We start from the raw sequence: 20,161 nt of genomic DNA on the forward strand, positions 1-20,161 counted from the left end.
TACCTACTGAATGGACTTTGTAAAGTCATTGTATTACTTTTTGTCGGCACCACGCAAGGTGTTTCCTGTATGAACTGATTTTGATTCTTTATATTTGATTCAAAGTAAATTTGTCATAATTATGCAAAGTTTGATTTTCAGATATGACCGAAAACGTCTGGCCAATTTGACATTGAATGTGCTTTTTGCATTTCTACTTCAAGTGAATTCCATTTGGCAGAGAATGAAGATCAAATATAACCTTCTGTAAATTCATCTTGCTTTCTTGCAATTATTGTTTCAAGCTTGTTTCTTTATAAAAACGAAAAAAAATCAACTAATGGACATTTATTAATATTGCATGTTGTTAAAATATTCTGGATGCAACAGCATAACGTGTCTCCTGAAGTGAATGTTGCTAAAATGTTCTGGATGCAACAGCTTAACATGTCTCCAGAAGTAAATGTTGCTAAACTGTTCTGGATGCAACAGCATAAAATGTCTCCAGAAGTAAATGTTGCTAAAATGTTCTGGATGCAACAACATAATATGTCTCCTCAAGTAAATGTTGCTGAAATGTTCTAGATGCAACAATATAACATGTTTTCTGAAGTGGTTGTTGCTAAAATATTCTGGGTGCAACAGCATAACATTTCTCCAGAGGTGAATGTTGATCAAATATTCTGGATGCAACAGCATAACATTTCTCCAGAGGTGAATGTTGATCAAATGTTCTGGATGCAACAGCATAACATGTCTTCTGAAGTGTTACTAAAACGTTCTGGAATGTCTCCAGAAGTGATTTGTCACATGGCAGTAAAACAGTTTTCTAAAACCAATCACACATAGTCCTCATGCGCCATCTTCCCTTTCAGTGATACTCGTTTTGCTGAGAAAATGTTATCGGGAATGAACCAAATAGATTTCAGCATTTGTATACAAAGTAATTATAAGCTGATTTTGGAATCATTACACTTCGTTGGTATAAAATGTCGCGTGTTTCTGTTATACTTGCTTTGCCGTTGGGGCATGAAGTCATAAATTTTAAATATTAGATTAAATATATTTTAATTTTTATCTGTTAGTTTGGATTTAATTTCGTGGAATAAAACACCCACGGTATTCATGAAAATTATTCCCCAAAGAATAATTATGATACAGTATCCAAGCTAAACATTTTACTGATACGCTTTACAATTGATGGTATTTACATCAAATAAGCTCCGACAACTTATTTGTTCTTTACTTAATTTTACATTTTTTGCATTTTAGCACGATGGATATATGCGTCATTCGATCCTTGAATCTGTCTTACGATTTCTTAAAACGTATCAAGTCATATAATTTACTTATTCTCGGAGCGAAATTTGATTACAAAACTTTAAATACTGGTCTGGCTTTTTACAGTAAGAATCAGGTAATAAATATTAATTTACTTCTCGATAATCGTCTTGTTAAATTCTCAAATGGCACACAATGCCCGTATTTGACACATGTTCTCCACAAAACTGTAATAATAGAAATGTTACTGTAGACTGTAGAGCATAATGTATGGCTTCAAATTTATATGACGGCTGGTATATGAGCCGCACCATGAGAAAACCAACATAGTACATTTGCGACCAGCATGTATCTAGACTAGCATGCGCATCCGCGCAGTCTGGTCAGGATCCATGATGTTCGCTAACGGGTTCTCTAATTGCAATAGGCTTTGGAAGCGAACTGCATGGATCCTGACCAGACTGCGCGGATACGCAGGCTGGTCTGGATCCATGCTGGTCGCAAACGCACTATGTTGGTTTTCTCATGGTGCGGATCATATATTGTTTCAGAAAGATGACAGAAACTGTTACTGAACCTACATATTTTGGCATTTGGTTTTGTGGGGGAATGAATTAACTTTCCATTTAAGCAGTTAATTACAAATACGGTTCAGTAATTGAATATATGTAGGGATTCATTCAATAAGTACACGGTATCACCTCCTACTACAACTCAATTAAAGATAACAGATGGGCATTCTCAACATCATTGCGCCTATCTTGCTACTAGAGATTTTATTTAAATCAGGCTGAAGATATAATTGTTTGGGCACATTCCTGTCTTCTGCAGAAAAGTTGTTCAATTGTTCACACTCATGATGTACCCGGTTGCTTTCAAGTCGAAAAGAAAAATAAATCGAATAATTTCAAAACATTCATCATTTCTTGTATAGTATTATACCAATTTAATAGATGGTATCTTTTATAAATTAAAAAGTTTCTTGCAGTTAAGTTCCTAGCCTCTACGTAAACTTAATGTATGTTAGCTAAAATATATATCTATTTCATAAGTCATTAAGTCATTACCTCACGTTGTCTTCAATTTTAATAATATTATTTCTCTCATTTGTCTTGCACTGGTTCTATCAACATTAGACCCAGTCCAGGAGATAGACGCCAGTTCTTCTCGAAGTTGCGATGTAATCAGGACGTCTCGTGCACGCTGTTTATAGAAACACTTTTTCCATAATATACAGCTTTAGCAATAAGTTATTCCAGAAAAAGAATGAAAAAAAGATCATCACAGTCCCCCATATTTCTCTGTTTTTTCGGTAACTGGATTTTTTACCAGCAGATTGGTGTTTTGAGGACAATAGTTACCATCAAAACAAGAATTGATTCTGTACCAAAATAATAAATGGATTCTTTTATTTCTCTTTATGCGACAGTAATATGAACTGTGAAACAAACTATTTTTATGAAGACGTAAACATTCTGTGAAAATAAAAGAGGTCTATAAAAGAGAAACATGTTTATATTTAAGGTGGCTAATCCGATTTTCGCCAAGTAATGTTTATTCGAAACTTTCACAATTATCATTTACGTTTAGTTTTTTCATTGAGAATATTAAATACAAATTAGATGTTTACTGGAGGTATACTTTAAATTTGATTTCCTTTCCATGATAGAGTTATTATAGCACAAGTATAAATTTGAAACATACCTTGCCTAAGGAATGTTATTAGTTAAAGAAAAAAAGTATTATAATTTGTCAAAGATAAGCATTGACAATTATTTGTTTTGGGTTTAAGTAATGGCGTGCAGTTAACCTAACCAGTGTTCCTGGATTCTATACCAGTACAAACCTGTTCTCCACAAGTAACTGCCAACTTCCCCACACGATTCCGAGGTGGAGGACGAATGATTTCAGACACAATGTCTTCTATCAAATCGTCACAGAGAACATACGCCCCGCCCGAGGATCGAGCTCACGACCCCTAGATCCGTAGATCTGTGCTCTCCCTATTGAGCTAGGTGAACATTTACAATTATATATTTAGCTATATTCATTTAAATTGGAGGCCTCCGTGGCCGAGTGGTTAAGGTCGCTGACTTCATATCACTTGCCCCTAACCGATGTGGGTTCGAGCCTCACTCGAGGCATTGAATTCTTCATCCGGGGTCCTCCTCCACCATCAAAGCTGGAAAGTCGCCATATGACCTTTAATTGTGTCGGTGCGACGTTAAACCCAATATAATAAATAAATAATTCATTTAAATTGCAAAAAATATTATTATATTATAACCTCCCTTTGCCTTGGTTGCGCAACCCAAGATAGATAGAATATAAATGAAGCCGGAAGCTACGCGTTGTTTTTAAACTTCTCTTTAGCTTCTGTCTTTTGAAATATCCCAGTATATATCAGATGCAAATGTCAAACTAGAAATCGTATTGGAATCAAAAGAAATAGTCTTTTTAAATGTTGTATAATTATTTTCATATTAGATAGAGGTAACTGTAAAATTTCATTAAAGAAATGAATAATACATTCTTAATAGAGATCTAACTTTTTATAATGTGTCTTTTTGTTTCTTAAATACATGTATATACCTAACACAATACACGAAAACAACGTTTTGATGGCATACGACCGAAAACATATAAAGGAAATTGCTACTGCATTCACTGACTTAAAGATATGGGATAAAATAGAAAGAAATATATCTGTTCTAGAGTATCAGAAAAAAATCAATTTCGTTTGTGTAATTTCATTTTATGGTATATTATACTGTTGACTCGCTGAAGAATGGTTGCTTTAAATGGAGTTGAACGCGAAATGGTGATGTCATTCAAATTAACTGACGATTCAATCTGCAAAAGGTTTGTTCTTTTAGATTAATTCTGGTTTATCCTGTTTATCTCACCTCATACAGCTATTTAACTTGTCAACTTAAAATTAGGAAGGTAAGTGAGCTTATTTTCCCATGTAAATGAAAACACTTCTATCAATTTAATTTCAGAAATCTTCAAGAAAAAAGTGTCTACTTGATGTATTGTCAGGAATGATTGATGGTCTTGCTAATTAAGAAAAAAGTGTGGCCAAAGTCAGAGTTTTGACACTGTGTACGTATTATATTGATATAAGAACGTGTCTTTAATTCTTGTTGTTACAAGTCAGTAGTTTTTAACATCGCAAAGAATGAAAACTCTCAAACAACCATATAAATTGTGTTATAAATTGTTTAAGATTTTTATGACGCAACAAATGACATCTCTTTCCACAGAGAAAAACTGATATGGCCTTGCATGTCGAGAATGAGTCTGACATCTGACTTGCATTAAGGCCGTCTTGCGGTAAACTTTCTTGAAGAGAGGACACATTCGCGGTGAAGAATGGACGCGAGAACACGAAAAACATGTTCCATGAAAAATGTGCACTGAACTAATCCACATAACCTTCCAGCGAGAGTGGCAAGGATAAAAATAGACTGGCATCAGTCGTTAGAGTCATTAAATGTAAAGCACTTGGCAATAAAATTAACCCTTTCTGAAAAAAAAATTCAATATCTCTTACCTCTGACTCTAATCTGTTGAGATGAGCTTAAGAGAGAAAATGGTTTTCTGAGGAAATAACAATGTCAGTATGATGAAAGAGTAAACTTTATTACAGATTACTTGATCTCAACAGACTTTGTAAGTCGAGGATAAAAAAGTGTGATGTTGAAAAACGTTACAAAGTTTTAAACGTGCATGCCCATAATTTATTGATCTCATTATTAAATGCTAACAATGCTTTCTTTTATTTAACAAGTGCTTATAAATTAAATTCTAATTCTAAATTAATGCAATGTTCATGAAAATTCATCTTCTTCAGGCGAGATTCACATTGAACATATTCCTTCCGTAATCAAGTTGTATAAAGAACACTTCGCCCGGAAGCATCCCTTTTGACAAATAATCAAAATTCACATTTATGCAATGTAAATTTATACGTCAATAAAATCTTTCTAGACATCAATTAAGTCGTTTTTCTTCATTAAATATGTTTCTATTTTTCAGATTTATCCCAACTTTTATTCATGATATTCAAGGTTTGACCTTAAGTCGCAAAGAAATATTATTCAAATTGTAATATTTCTGGTCCTTTGAAACAATGGAATCCAATCAATTAGCTGTATACAAATTCAGACGGTGCTAGAGGGGAAGGGGAGGGTGTGAGAAATACTGCATATTTTATTACCTCTTATAAATTGGCTCAAAAAAACCGAGTCTGCTACTATTTTTATTTGTTGCTGTTAGCATATTGCTGACTTAACTTTGTAAGACTTTTACTTCCAACTAATCCCATTGGTCAAACAAACAACTGCAAAGGCAGATATCATTAATTTAAAAGCAATCATTTTACACGTCATAAATATACTAATGTCTACTGAAGTAAAAAGAATACATGAAATATATCATATATTGTAGTTATATTTTATCCGATGTACGAAACAGAAAATATATGAGGATTAATGCTGTTTTCAGAGCAAATATTACTTCAAGCAAAATTGCAATGAAACTGGTTTATTTAGATATAAATGGTCCATACAAACATTGTTCAATTCAATGACATGTTCAAATTACAAATGATTCAAGCCAATGATATTTGTATATCTTAAAGGCACGAAATTAGAATGAGAACTCACTAGAATAGCATATTTGTCTAACAGCAAATATTGTATTGGATTTAGTAGATATACAGTGTCTATTGTTTTGAGAGTATATGAATTTATGAAAGCAAAAGAAGTTTTGAAAAACAAGAGATGAGGAATGACAGAAACTATAATATAGAATTAATAAAAATGCAGCCATTTTGGTAATTTTTGTGTTTTGCTAAATGCATGTTATTTTTTTACTACTAAACTTTTATAAACACAGAGCTTTTATTTACAAGTTATAGATATAAAAAATTGTGCTACTTTCAAAATGGCCAATAATATATAAAAGCAGCTATCCTGTAGTACATACTTTAACGTAAGCGATATTCGAATATATACACTCCACTGGTTATTTACCAGTTCATTTTAAGTTCGGTTTTTATGTAATTATTCGACCCTTGAGACCAAAGAGAAATACATGTATGAAATGTCGCGTAGTTTTAAGTGATCAAACATATTTAACAGCCTTTTTGCTAAAACGAAACTTGATTGAACATTAAACTGGCAAATATGGATGAAAATCTTACTGATATCTTTGCAATTTAGCTTGAGAGAAATATGAGTCATTCGACACTTGTGACATAAAAGAAAAATCTGTTTTGCATTTTCTCGGAAAGTATCAAGTCATCTTTTTTACTTTATTCTTGGAGAGAAATTTGATAACAGAATTTTAGGAACTGATCTGGCCTATAGCTGCAAGAATCCGTTAAAATTAATTTACTTTTCTAAAAATTGTTTTGTTAAATTTTCAAATGACACACAATGCCCGTATTTGACACATGTTCTCACAAATTCTATAATGATAGAAAAGTCCCTGTAGGCTGTAGAACATAATGTTTTACTTCAATTTTATACGAAGGCTAGTATATATTATTGCAGAAAGATGACAGAAGCTGTTATTATGCCTACATATTTGGTATTTGGGTTTGTGGGGACATATAAACTATTGTCTGATGGATATTATATTAAGATCGTTTAATCATGTCTATATGAGATATTGATTTCTATAAAATAGTCACACCTAAGAAATCATTGTAATGAAGGCTGGCATGGATGAAACCATAACAGAACGAGTGAACTATGCCGAAGTACTGGTGAAAAAGCAATTAATTTAATTACAAAATGGTTAAGTAATCAATTTCATTTCCTAAAACCACGTGATCAGTCTTTGAATCTTTAACGTATATGTTTTTCATTTGATTTGTTGCACTCTATGCTTCCACAGGAAGGACCGGTTTATAGATTTTATTTAAATCAACTGGTATTGATACATTTTCCCTATTGTAGAAATTGTCTGTTTTGTTAAATTCACATTATTCTTGCTATCTTTATAGAAAGTAAAAACGGACTCATGGTCTACTAGAGCAACGTTCTCACCACAAAAGATGAAGATGCTAAGAAAAAAGTACTTGGGCCCAATGCGGTTATCATTTCAAGTCCTTTGGGAACATAATTCACTGCAGTTCATAAATTCCGATTAAGCCAGTGCTAGTACTTCTGTAATATGATGCCAATTTCCTTCTCTCTCACGGACAGACTCGGCTAAATCGAGTATATTATTTCTTTGCATGCTTGCGTTCTATGATTATTAAGTATATTATTATCAAACTATGTAGTTCCATAGTTTCACTCAGTCGTATCGTGTAGGGATCACTGTCTAAGTATATCGTTTTAAAGAATGTTTACCGTCTTATTAAAAATAGCTCTTATCATGGTTCTTCTATGTTCACAGTTTGGTTATAGCCCTACTTATATGTGGCGATAAAAAAGTTAGTTGATGTTGCGGTAACATAAACCCCTTACGGATGTGTCACTTTAGGGACTTATAATTAACCCCCGTATGTACTACAGTCCGTCACACAAAATGGAATCCTGTGATAACCTTAAAAGCACGAGATGTTTGAAAACATTACTTTTTATATGAATATTATTTTGATAACTTCAACTTCAAACCTACAGATATGTATTCCTACGTTATTGCATTTATTTCCTTTAGCTCCTACGTTTGTGAACAGTTCGGGCACAAATTGGTCTTCAAAGAAATTTTGTTCATTATATATTACAGGATGATATCAGGGCTATCACAGAAATAGTTATATTGTATTTACTCTGGAGAACATACTGCAAATGGTGTTCTTTTCTATGCTACCGCATACTTTACATTTACCTCCTACATTTGTATAGTTTTCCAAACTAATTAAGAAAAGTGCTTATAATTGCTGGAAGATGAATAGCAACGAGCATTCCGCCAGGACGGGAGCACAGCCTGCAGTGTATGTTATCCTTGACAATAATATCTAAATAACACAGAATGTAAGGAATGGACACGGCAGTAAATTAAAGTAATATCTGATTGTTCTTCTAGGATCGTTTTACCCATGTTCAAGGCAAAAATATACCTTTAATCAATTTATCTGTCAAAAAAAATGATAAGTATTGCCTATAGTTAACATTCCATTCCTAACAGATAGTAGTGTATTGCTTAAATTATTTAGAAAATGAGGTTACTTCATTCTTCCGAAACCCTATGTATTATAATAGGCAGGAACGTCAAAATGAGTTGACATGTTTAGACAGAAGAAAGGCATGTTTGTACGAAATCCTATTCTCTGTATATTTTATACAAAATGAACTTTGTTCACAAATAGCCAGACCCGTTTCAGACGCAAATAATTACCTGACTTAAGAATACACTTAAAACTTATATAAAATGACAAGAAAGCCATGTTCCTGGGATCATAATTAAAATGATGTAAAGTATATCACTGGTCTGTTGGAATAAGAAATAGGCAATAATCTGATTTTTCAGAATAAAATAAAAGTTTACAATATAGTCACATGTCATTTTTCTTCCTTAAGCTGCGCTGTAGGTTCTCGAACGACGCAGTTTTTGCTGGCCTACCATGTATTTGGGGTGTTCTGTGCTCCCGGGAAATCTACCCTTACCTTTAATCTACATCTGTGTAATATAAAACATGTATGTCTGATTTTAGACCAGTTGTTTATACACATGATGTACCTTCTTGTTTTCAGGTCGGAAAGCACAAATCAGTTGAAGAATTTCAAAACATTTATCATTTCTACTTTAGTATTATAATACCATTTTTTTTAAAATGCATGTATTGTACATTAAATCGTCTTGTAATCTACGTAAATATGATGTATGCTGTGAAATATTTAGATTTACTTCGTCACTACCTCACGCTGTCTCCGGTTATTGTATAAAACTATTGCTTCTACAGTTTTTCCACTGGTTCTATTAATATTAAACCCAGAAGATATTGACACCAATTCTTCCTAAAGCTACGATATAAACAGAATGGCCCGTACACTCTATTTATAGATGCATTTTTTCCCGAAATAAATCATTATAGAAATGATGACAAAAGCTCATCCTTAGCCTCCATATTTCGCCGCTTGTTCCTTAATTCGATTTCTTACCAACAAATTAGGTTTATGAGACCAAAATGGCTCGTCGTGTGAGATCAATAGTTACCATCAAAACAATTTATTTATTTGGGTTTTACCGCGCACCAACACAGTATAGGTTATATGGCGCCAAACAGGACTACAAATTTTGGCTCCACATCTCATTTACATCGAAATAAAAACATGAGGTATGGAATCAAAAACCATCAAAACAAGGAATGATTTTAACCTGAAATGATAAATGGATACTTTTGTTTCTCTTCATGCGAGAAAGTTTTATGCTTTCTAATAATATAAACTACGAGGCTTTTTTTTCGAAGACTGTAATGAACATTCCAAGTAACTAACTAACAAGAGTTAAAAAAAGGATTAATCAGATTAATCAAAGTAATGGACTTATTTGAAACTTTTAACAATTGATCATTTGCATTTAGGTGTATTCAATGAGAAACTTAATAGTTCACAGCAGGTAATTTTTCCCTTGTTGCCCAACCAAGATAGCGTTATTTTAGCATTAGCATAAATTTTAGTCGAAATTCATTAGAAATGCAAACTTGTGTTACTACAGTTACCTGTTTTTGCCTGTCTAGATTGTGTATTCAAGACAGGTTGGACATCAATGAATTCAAAAGCTACACGTTAAAAGACTTGCCTTTTTGTTCAGATTGTTGATACCAAATCCGAATGTTAAACTAGACCTCTTATTGAAGTCAAAGAAATAGCCTGGGGGGTTTTTTCAGTACTTTCACATCACAGAGAGGTAATGAATTTTAGTAGCTCAGTTCAGTCGATTTTACATTTCTTAAATACATCTGTAACAGAATATACAAAACCTCAAATATGTCATAAAATAATGCTTTTAAGTATGATTGGATATCATAAAGGAAATTGCTAATGCATTATTGACTATAATAACAGGAAAAATAGAAATTTATAAAGTCATTAGTTTTGAAATATTAGAACAGGTTTATTCCGATTGTGTGTGTAATTTCATTTGATTATATTTTACCTACCGTTGATAAAAATGTATAGGAAAAGAATAGAAAATCCAGAAAAGATCGCACGTTTCAAGTTCTAATAATCAATGTTTGACTTAAGCAGTCCCTAAGTGCCCGGTGATAGACATAAAAATGAAAATTGTGATATTTTCTGGTCTTTTGAGAGCATGGAGTCTTTTCAATTCTCTGTATGCAAATTCTGTTTAAGCCAGTGCCAGGGAAATGAGCGTGAGGGATGCTGTATATCCCATTACCTCTCATTAACACACAAAAAAACCCGACCCTGCTATGACCTTGCCTGGTTGCTGTCTACGCTTCCACATGATCTTTTTATAGATTTTATTATTTGAGCCGTGCCATGAGAAAACCAACATAGTGAGTTTGCGACCAGCATGGATCCAGACCAGCCTGCGCATCCGCGCATTCTGGTCAGGCTCCATGTTGTTCGCTTTCAAAGCCTATTGGAATTGGAGAAACTGTTAGCGAACAGCATGGATCCTGACCAGACTGCGCGGATCCATGCTGGTCGCAAACCCACTATGTTGGTTTTCTCATGGCACGGTTCAAGAGCATCTTGCTAATTTAACTATACACATTGTGTTTTTTCAACAGTTCTACTTCCACTTAGCCCCATTGGTCAAAAAACGAACTGTAAGGACGGACATCATTTCTTTCAAAAACAAGACATGCTGCTTCTCGTCATAATACATAGACTACTGTCTACTGACCTAGAAAGTAAAGATGCATTACATCATGCAGTTAGGTTTCATTAGATTATGAAACACGGAATATATAAGGATTTATGTTGTCTTCCGAGTGACTCAGACAACATTACATCAGTCATACTTCCAACGAAATTTGTTTGTCAAATCTATAGCATTTGTTTATTAAAATACGAAGAGTCTATAAACATTGAAATGATTCCTGTCGGGGTGATACTTGTTCTTCTTAAAGGCACGGAATTAAAACAGGAGCTGTTGTGTAGTCATGATAATGAAAATAGTTTTGAGAACATGAGATGTTAGCGATGCAGATTTTAATGATACTTACTACAGTTGTAAATCAACATGTGGGCATTACGGCTACAGGCAAGATTTTAATTATGTTGACTCTATTATATGCAATCAAAATTGGCAAAATAAATATCAAAATAAACGTATTTATTACAAATTTGTGTGTGTGATCACCACAACCTCAACCCTGCTAATTTCTATTCGATGTAATTTCATTCGACTGTATATTACCTACTATTGATAAAAAGTAAAGGAAAGAATAGAAATTCCAGCAAAGAGCTCATGAAAATATCCTGAATATACAGGCGTGCAACACATCTTTCCGTACTTTTTAAACAGTGAAGTCACTGACAGTTGCTTAGGATGGTGTTTATCACGATAATGGCGATGCCATTCAATCTGCAGAAAGTTCTTCTTTTTAGATTTAATCTGGTTTACCTTGCATATTTCTTCTCATGTAGGCGTTTAATTTGTCCATACAAAATTAAAGAGCATTTCCTCTTAACTATACTACTAGTAGCTATATCAATACAATTGTTTCAGTCGATTTCCGATTCACATGTGAACCCAAATTGTAATAATAAACACATAACGCTAACGCAGCTAATATTCCCATATTAACGTAAACAATATATTCTATACATCGTCAAGAAATGGTATCTACTCGCTGTATTGTCTTCCACACTTGATGATCTTACCTGGAGCAATGATATAAATCTTCTTCCCAGATCTTACTAAACCCGAAAACGGTGTGACCAAAGTTAGGGTTTAATAATATCAATACCTGTCTGTAGATTTTGTGGTTACTAATCAGTGGCTTTTAACACAGCAAGGAACCATCCAGGTTTGACTTAAGCAGTCTTGCCGCGTGAATTTTAAAATTGTTTTATTTTCTTGTCATTTGAGACCTTACAATTCCGTTAAGTCGGTACTAGTGGGAGGGTGCATGAACGATATGTTGCATATTTTATTACCTCTCATAAACTGACTCAAATAAATTCGGTTTTTTACTTTTTTGATTGGCTGACGGCTATGCTTCCAGAGGATCTGTTTTTAAAGACTTTATGAAAGCATTTAGCTAACTAACCATATGAGCCGTGCCATGGGAAAACCAACATAGTGGCTTTGCGACCAGCATGGATCCAGACCAGCCTGCGCATCCGCGCAGTCTGGTCAGGATCCATGCTGTTCGGTAACGGTTTCTCTAATTGCAGTAAGCTTTAAAAGCGAACAACATGGATCCTGACCAGACTGCGCGGATGCGCAGGCTGGTCTGGATCCATGCTGGTCGCAAACCCACTATGTTGGTTTTCCCATGGCACGGCTCATATATACTTAATGTATTTTAGAAAAAGATCTACTTCCAATAAACCCCATTGGTCAAATAACCAATTACAAACACAGATATCAATTTATTCAAAAGCAAGACACGCTTTTACACTATAAACGCTTCTTGACAGATGTACACTTGCGTCTCCTGGCCTAGAAAGTATAAATACATTACATCATAGAAGACATAATTCATTAAGGTAATGGACCTGTTATTCCAATCGATAACGTATTCTCTCTATGCCATTTCGGCATCCTTCGGCCATAATAGAAAATTCTTTTTCATAACAACCAGAGAAACGGAAAATACGTAATTGGACGAAAATTGCCGATTGTAACGGGTCCACTAACTTGAGTATATATGGAATAAAGTAGAACTTACGTTGATTCCGAGTGTTTCAGACGATATTACTTCAGTCATACTTGAAATGAAGTTGATTACCATATCTATAGCTGTATTCATTTATCAGCTATTTAGATACGAAAAAAGAAAATGAACAAATTACAAATGATTCCAGTCGATAATATCTGTTAGGTGGTGGGGGGAGGGGGGAGGGAGGGAGGCGGGGAGCAATAACGTCTACCATGCACCCCTACATTGATTATGTATTTTTATGTATATATTCTGTATAACAATAAATTAATTATGTACACATACTAGTATCTGCAAACATCCATACACTGATAATAGGGTTACAATTTGGGCTGCCATTCATGGAAAATATGTTTTAATGGATATTTATCTTTGTTTTGTGTGATTGTGAAGTGTATCTATGCAGTCATTTACATGAGAAATAAATCATTTTGTTTTTGAATTTCAGAAACACATGCATTGTATATATAGATATGTATGTGCTTATTAATAAAATATTCACTGTTAAAAAGCAGCACTGAACAAAAATCTAAAAAACAAGTAGTTTTAGTAATCTTTAGATTTAAACTTATGAAATTGCAAAAAGCTATCCAGAATGTTAACAATATTATGTGGTTGAAAACCAAAATTGTTAAGAAACAAATATTCAATGCTATTCAAAACTTTTAGGAAGATACTGAGTGCCTTCTGAACGACACTTAAGAGTTGCTGAAAACATTTTGCAATAGACTTTAAGAAGATCCTTTGGAACTAAAGAACGCAACCAAGCAAATAAATAGCAGACTCAGTTGGGTCAAGTCTGTTTATGGGAAGTTATGACGTGTGAAACACATCTTACGCCCCCTAGCAGAGGCTAAAACGGAATTCTGTTTTAGTTTTAGTAAACATGATCCAAAAGGACCAGAAACTCTAACAACACTGAATCCAAGTACGAGGAGACTTTTTACAACCATCACATGGCACTTAAAGACTGTTTTTGTGATAGTAAATGAGCCGTGCCATGAGAAAACCAACATAGTGGCTTTGCGACCAGCATGGATCCAGACCAGCCTGCGCATCCACACAGTCTGGTCATGATCCATGCTGTTCACCAACAGTTTCTCTAATTCCAATAGGCTTTGAAAGCGAACAGCATGGATCCTGACCAGACTGCGCGGATGCGCAGGCTGGTCTGGATCCATGCTGGTCGCAAACCCACTATGTTGATTTTCTCATGGCATGGCTCATATATGACTTGATTTGATTGTGTCTGTTCATTAGATGCAGTGAAATGTGAAACTGCCCTCACGCCCCTAGCACAACCTTAAACAGTGTTCTGTTATATAGTAAAATTGAATAGACTAGTAAAATCTGAATCTAAAATCATGATGAAATGTCTGAAAAATATGAACTGCACACAATTTGAGGCAGCAGTGTTACAAGAATCACATTCTGCACGTCTTGATTAAGATGTGACTTATTATATTTCACTTTAATGTTACCTATTATAGCATATTTGCTCTCTTGTTGGTTAGCTGTTATGAATAATATGTTGCTTTATAACATATTATTTATAAAATGGAAAGCAACTGACAAAATAAGATCATAGGTTTCCAAAATTCACTTTATTTTTTTATGAATGGCATTTGATTACACTTTGATTCTGAAGCAATTTATATCATGCTCTCAAGTCTCTTGTTATAGTTTGGACTTTTGACAAAGACAGGTCACGCCTTTATCATAGCCTTTGACACCAAATTTAATTGATATTCAAACTTTATTTGTTATGATTGATGCATAGTTTCTCTTAGTGTTTCTCTTAATGTTCCAGCATATCCAGGAATATTCCACCACATAGTACAATTTAGTCCTTGTCTGTACAATTTGAAATATTAAAAAATATTTTGTACATTCTGTCATTCTTTTAAATGTTTCAAAATGACTACAAAAGTCTTCTTTATTTCATATCTATCAAAATTAACATATTTCTTATATCTTGATTTGGTATCACTAAAAGACACCTGGTAAAAATTTTAAATCTGAAGTTCTTACTTTAAATATCTGCATATCTTCTTTTGTTTGTTAGCTTTGGTTTAGCACCGCTTTGCAACAGAAATTCAGTCATGTAATGTTGAGCAGTTAACCTAACCAGTGTCCTTGTATTCTGTACCGGAACTACTCAGTTCTCTACAGGTAAGTGCTAAGTTCTCCGTATTAAACAGGTGGAAGTCGATTGACTTCAGACACGATGTCTTTATCGAATCGTCATGGAGAACAAAGGCCTCATCCAGATATCTGACTCAAGACCCTATGATTCCTCCTATTGGGCTAACTGGGTCGGTTCTGTATATGTCTTTATAATGCTACTATTTCTAAAATTCAAAACATACTTTTTATAAAACTTGAGTTTTACTCACAGGAAGACTGCACAATTAAAAATAATATCAGCTGTATGATCATATGAATGCACAGATTGATATTATTGTGTGTTTATTGAAATTCCATCTAAAATTATAGTTACATGGTTGGTGCAATATATAATTTAGGCAATTTCTGAAAAAACAGAAATATCTTAAAACTTACCCCTAACAGTTTAGATAAATCTGTATGTGACAATTATGGCTTCAATTTCTTCTTAAATATCTTTTAAAAAAGCAATGGTAGTGGTAACGTATTTTAAAGTGTGTTATGGAAAAAAATCTCACTGTCTGACAAGTAAAGAAGCATATTGTATTCTTATAGTACAAAATAACTAATATTAATTATGTTTTTTGAATATTTTCTGAATAATTGATGCAATAAAACAAGGTTGTTGAAATGGTAACGTAACATATGTAATGTATGTTACATTATTATTCCTCCTTCAATTAAGTGTTAATGCTATGTCTGCGAACATTATATATCACATAAAAGTCGTTATTTCATTGATAACAATTAATTATATCATTTTATTCAGTTTTTGTGGTCTAAGAATTTTATTCATTTTTTGTGGCACTGGTTCATTTTATGCAAATTAGCTAAGCACACCTAGTTTGGAGTAAAAAATACCATAAGAGTAATAAAATAATATTTAAAAAAATCTCTGAGAGACTTTAAGACCAGACCAAAACTGTTTTGCACATTTAAATTGATTGAAACTTAGAAAATGTTATTTTTTAACAAAATTTTGTCATTTTGTAACATTCTCACAAATATTCATGAATATGTAAATTAGTTAATTAACATAAAAGTGCTGCTATTTAAAGGCCAATGTCTCAGTTCCATTTTGACACCATTTGTATAGTTTTATCACCAAAAACTGACCAAGATACGACTGATTATTATCTATATGGTTGTCCTTTCCAAGAATGAACGGTTGCCATGGAAACAGTGAAATCATATGTAGTTCAAAAGAGTTTTTTCATGGAATTTTTTTTTATTTTGAAAGAGTTGGTCCAGCCGAACAATTTGGTACCTATGAAAAAAATATAGGGGGTGCGTGGTAGACATTATTGGTCCCCGTACTATGTTCTTCGCAAAGATACAAAATCAAAATACGTGATCTCTAGAAGAGCATCCTGGTTTAACAGCATATAATGTATTTGGTTATACTTGTAAATACATTTTGTTGATTGACCTGGGTATATGTAGTCATGATAGTGAAAATATTTTTGAATACAGGAGATATGTTGAATAAAAAACGACAGAAATTATAATGCAAAACCAATACATATGCGGTTGTTTTACGGATGTTACTGTTTCTAAATATGTGTTATTCTTACTACTGAATCAGATTAAAAAGACATTTTGAGTTTTTGTAATCACAGTATTTTTTCTTTCAAAAGAAACGGTCAACAATCATGTAACATTTAACATGGCAAATTATACATAAAAATCAGCTGACACGCAAAAGGAGAGCACATTACCACACTGTACATAAATGTCCCAAATAGAGGTTCGCCTTAGATCTTTACCAATATACTTTGAGCGCGACTGTGATTTGTTTAATCCGACCATCGAGTCCGAAAAGAAATACTTATTGCACGCCTAGAATGCACGGTATATTAAAAAATCTTTTTAAAAGAATTTTAAACACTTGTCTGGTCTATTGTAAACAGCAACACTCAGGTTATAATTAATAATTTACTATTGAAAACTTTAATTAATACATAAAAATTAGTAGTCATACAAAAATATACAGTTCCTAAATGCATCGCATACGTACGTAGATGTTTCAGACATACACAGACGCACTTTATTGGTCTTTTACTAATTTAGCTGGGCTTAATTTATTTCATTCGACACTTGAGACTGTGGAGAAATATTACTTTGCGCTTTCTCAAAATGTATAAAACTGCTGTACTGTCGTCGATAAATATTGATTACAAAATTTCAAACACTGGTCTGATCTAGCTCCTAGGAAACGGGTCCATTTTATAGTATTTCTTGAATAAGTAAAAAGCAGTTTCGGTATTATTCCCAACATTGAACTAGCTATTTTAGTGATTGTTTTACTTTCTTTTTTCTTCAACTTTGATTATAATACATGTCAAAGAATTTATTTTGAAAAAAAGTTTTTAAGATTAAAAGTTATAAACTTCCAAGAGAAAGGTTGTTTACTTACGTTGGCAGAGCTTGTGACCTCGGACATCTCTTTAATTGGTATTGTAAACTCGCGTTGTATTTATGTACATACTAGTATTATATAAAATGAAATATGTTTAAACTAAATTAACATATATATAAATTATATATATATATATTTTTTTTTTTTTTTGATCGCTACATATCAAAACCATTCGGTAAGAACGTAGGTATCCCATTATATGTTGAAGTAAAGACTTAAAATTTAAAAAAAAATACAAAATGCTTCAGGCCTCCGTCCCATTTCATGGTAGATATAAACAATTCAGTTACAGTTTACATATGTACGGAAGCATGGAGGGGACATCGGAATTTTTAATTTTAATTTATCTCGTGGCCACGAAATATAACTAAGAAAAAAAATAGAAAAAAAAGAAATGTTATCTCGTGGCCACGAGATATAACTAAGAAAAAAAAAATTTCTTAATTCGTGGCCGCGAAATATAACTAAGAAAAAAACCCAACAAAAAACGATTTCTTCATTCGTGCCACGAAATATAACTAAGAAAAAAAAACAAAAACAATTTTTGCTAATTCGTGGCCACGAAATATAAGTTAAAAAAAAAAATTTTTTTGCTAATTCGTGGCCACGAAATATAACTAAGAAAAAAAAAACGATTTTTGCTAATTCGTGGCCATAAAATATAACTAAGAAAAAAAGGGAAAAAAACGATTTTTGCTGCCACGATATATAAGTAAGAAGTATTATATTTCGTGGCCACGAATTAGCAAAAATCGTTTTTCGTTGTTTTTTTTTTCTTACTTATATTATTTCGTGGCCACGAATTAGCAAAAATCTTTGTTTTTTTTTTTTGTTTTTTTTTTTCTTAGCTATATTTCGTGGCCACGAATTAGAAAAAAATCGGTTTTTTTTTTTTTTAGTTATATTTCGTGGCCACGAATTAACAAAAATCGTTTTTTTTTTTGTTTTTTTTTTCTTACTTATATTTTGTGGCCATGAATTAAGAAATTGTTTGTTCTTTTTTTTTTCTTAGTTATATCTCGTGGTCACGAGATAACATTTTTTAATAAATGTTTAATAAATTCAATGTGGAGAGTCACAAATGTAATATTCATTTTATCACAATTTAGCTTTTCCTGACGAAACATCAAAAATTCTACTTTCTTTTACATCAAAATTCTACTTTCTTTTACTATATAAACAAGTCAATTTGACCAACGTCTCCTATACTGTAAACGACGTCGACGTCAAAGCTTTATTACACTACTGAGTATAGTGTGTATTATCGTTTTTATGTAATGGCTATATTTCACTCCCGCGACGTCAAATGTTTGATAAAGTAATGTTTAACACAGCAAAATCTTTTAATTAAACGCAGAAAACATGTATACTAGTACATTTGAGATATGATGTTTCCCTTGAGTACAAAGATATTAAGTGTTATTTACAACAACATCGATCATTTATACGATGAGTAGTGGAACTTCAAGTTGTTTTATCTATAATAATTACAAAATACAATTGTTAAATATATATAAATAATGGGTTGGCCTAAAAGTGCGAAAATAGGTTAATTTTCGCGAAAAATTGAATTTTTTTACGAAAATAAGCATATATTTTTTTTATTTATTTACTTAAATAATTTATTTTATATCATTATAAGAGATGATCATTTGACACTTACAAAACAAAACTAAACGATTTTAGTCCAACAATTAGGAAATTATTAGCGATTTTAATTAACATGCGTCAAAATCGCTTGCGAAAATAACTTTTTATGTGCGAAAATAAGCTATATTTTATTTATTTATTATCTAAATGAATTTTAGTTTATATTATTATAAAGATACGATCATTAGACACTTATAAAACAAAACTAAACGATTTTAGTCCAACAATTAGGAAATTATAAGCGATTTTAATTAACATGCGTCAAAATCGCTTGCGAAAATAACTTTTTATGTGCGAAAATAAGCTATATTTTATTTATTTATTACCTAAATGAACTTTAGTTTATAGCATTATAAAGATACGATCATTAGACACTTATAAAACAAAACTAAACGATTTTAGTCCAACAATTAGGAAATTATTAGCGATTTTAATTAACATGCGTCAAAATCGCTTGCGAAAATAACTTTTTATGTGCGAAAATAAGCTATATTTTATTTATTTATTACCTAAATGAACTTTAGTTTATATCATTATAAAGATACGATCATTAGACACTTATAAAACAAAACTAAACGATTTTAGTCCAACAATTAGGAAATTATTAGCGATTTTAATTAACATGCGTCAAAATCGCTTGCGAAAATAACTTTTTATGTGCGAAAATAAGCTATATTTTATTTATTTATTACCTAAATGAACTTTAGTTTATAGCATTATAAAGATACGATCATTAGACACTTATAAAACAAAACTAAACGATTTTAGTCCAACAATTAGGAAATTATTAGCGATTTTAATTAACATGCGTCAAAATCGCTTGCGAAAATAACTTTTTATGT

The sequence above is a fragment of the Mercenaria mercenaria genome, chromosome 5 (genome assembly GCF_021730395.1).
Source record: "Mercenaria mercenaria strain notata chromosome 5, MADL_Memer_1, whole genome shotgun sequence".
NCBI lineage: Eukaryota > Metazoa > Mollusca > Bivalvia > Venerida > Veneridae > Mercenaria > Mercenaria mercenaria.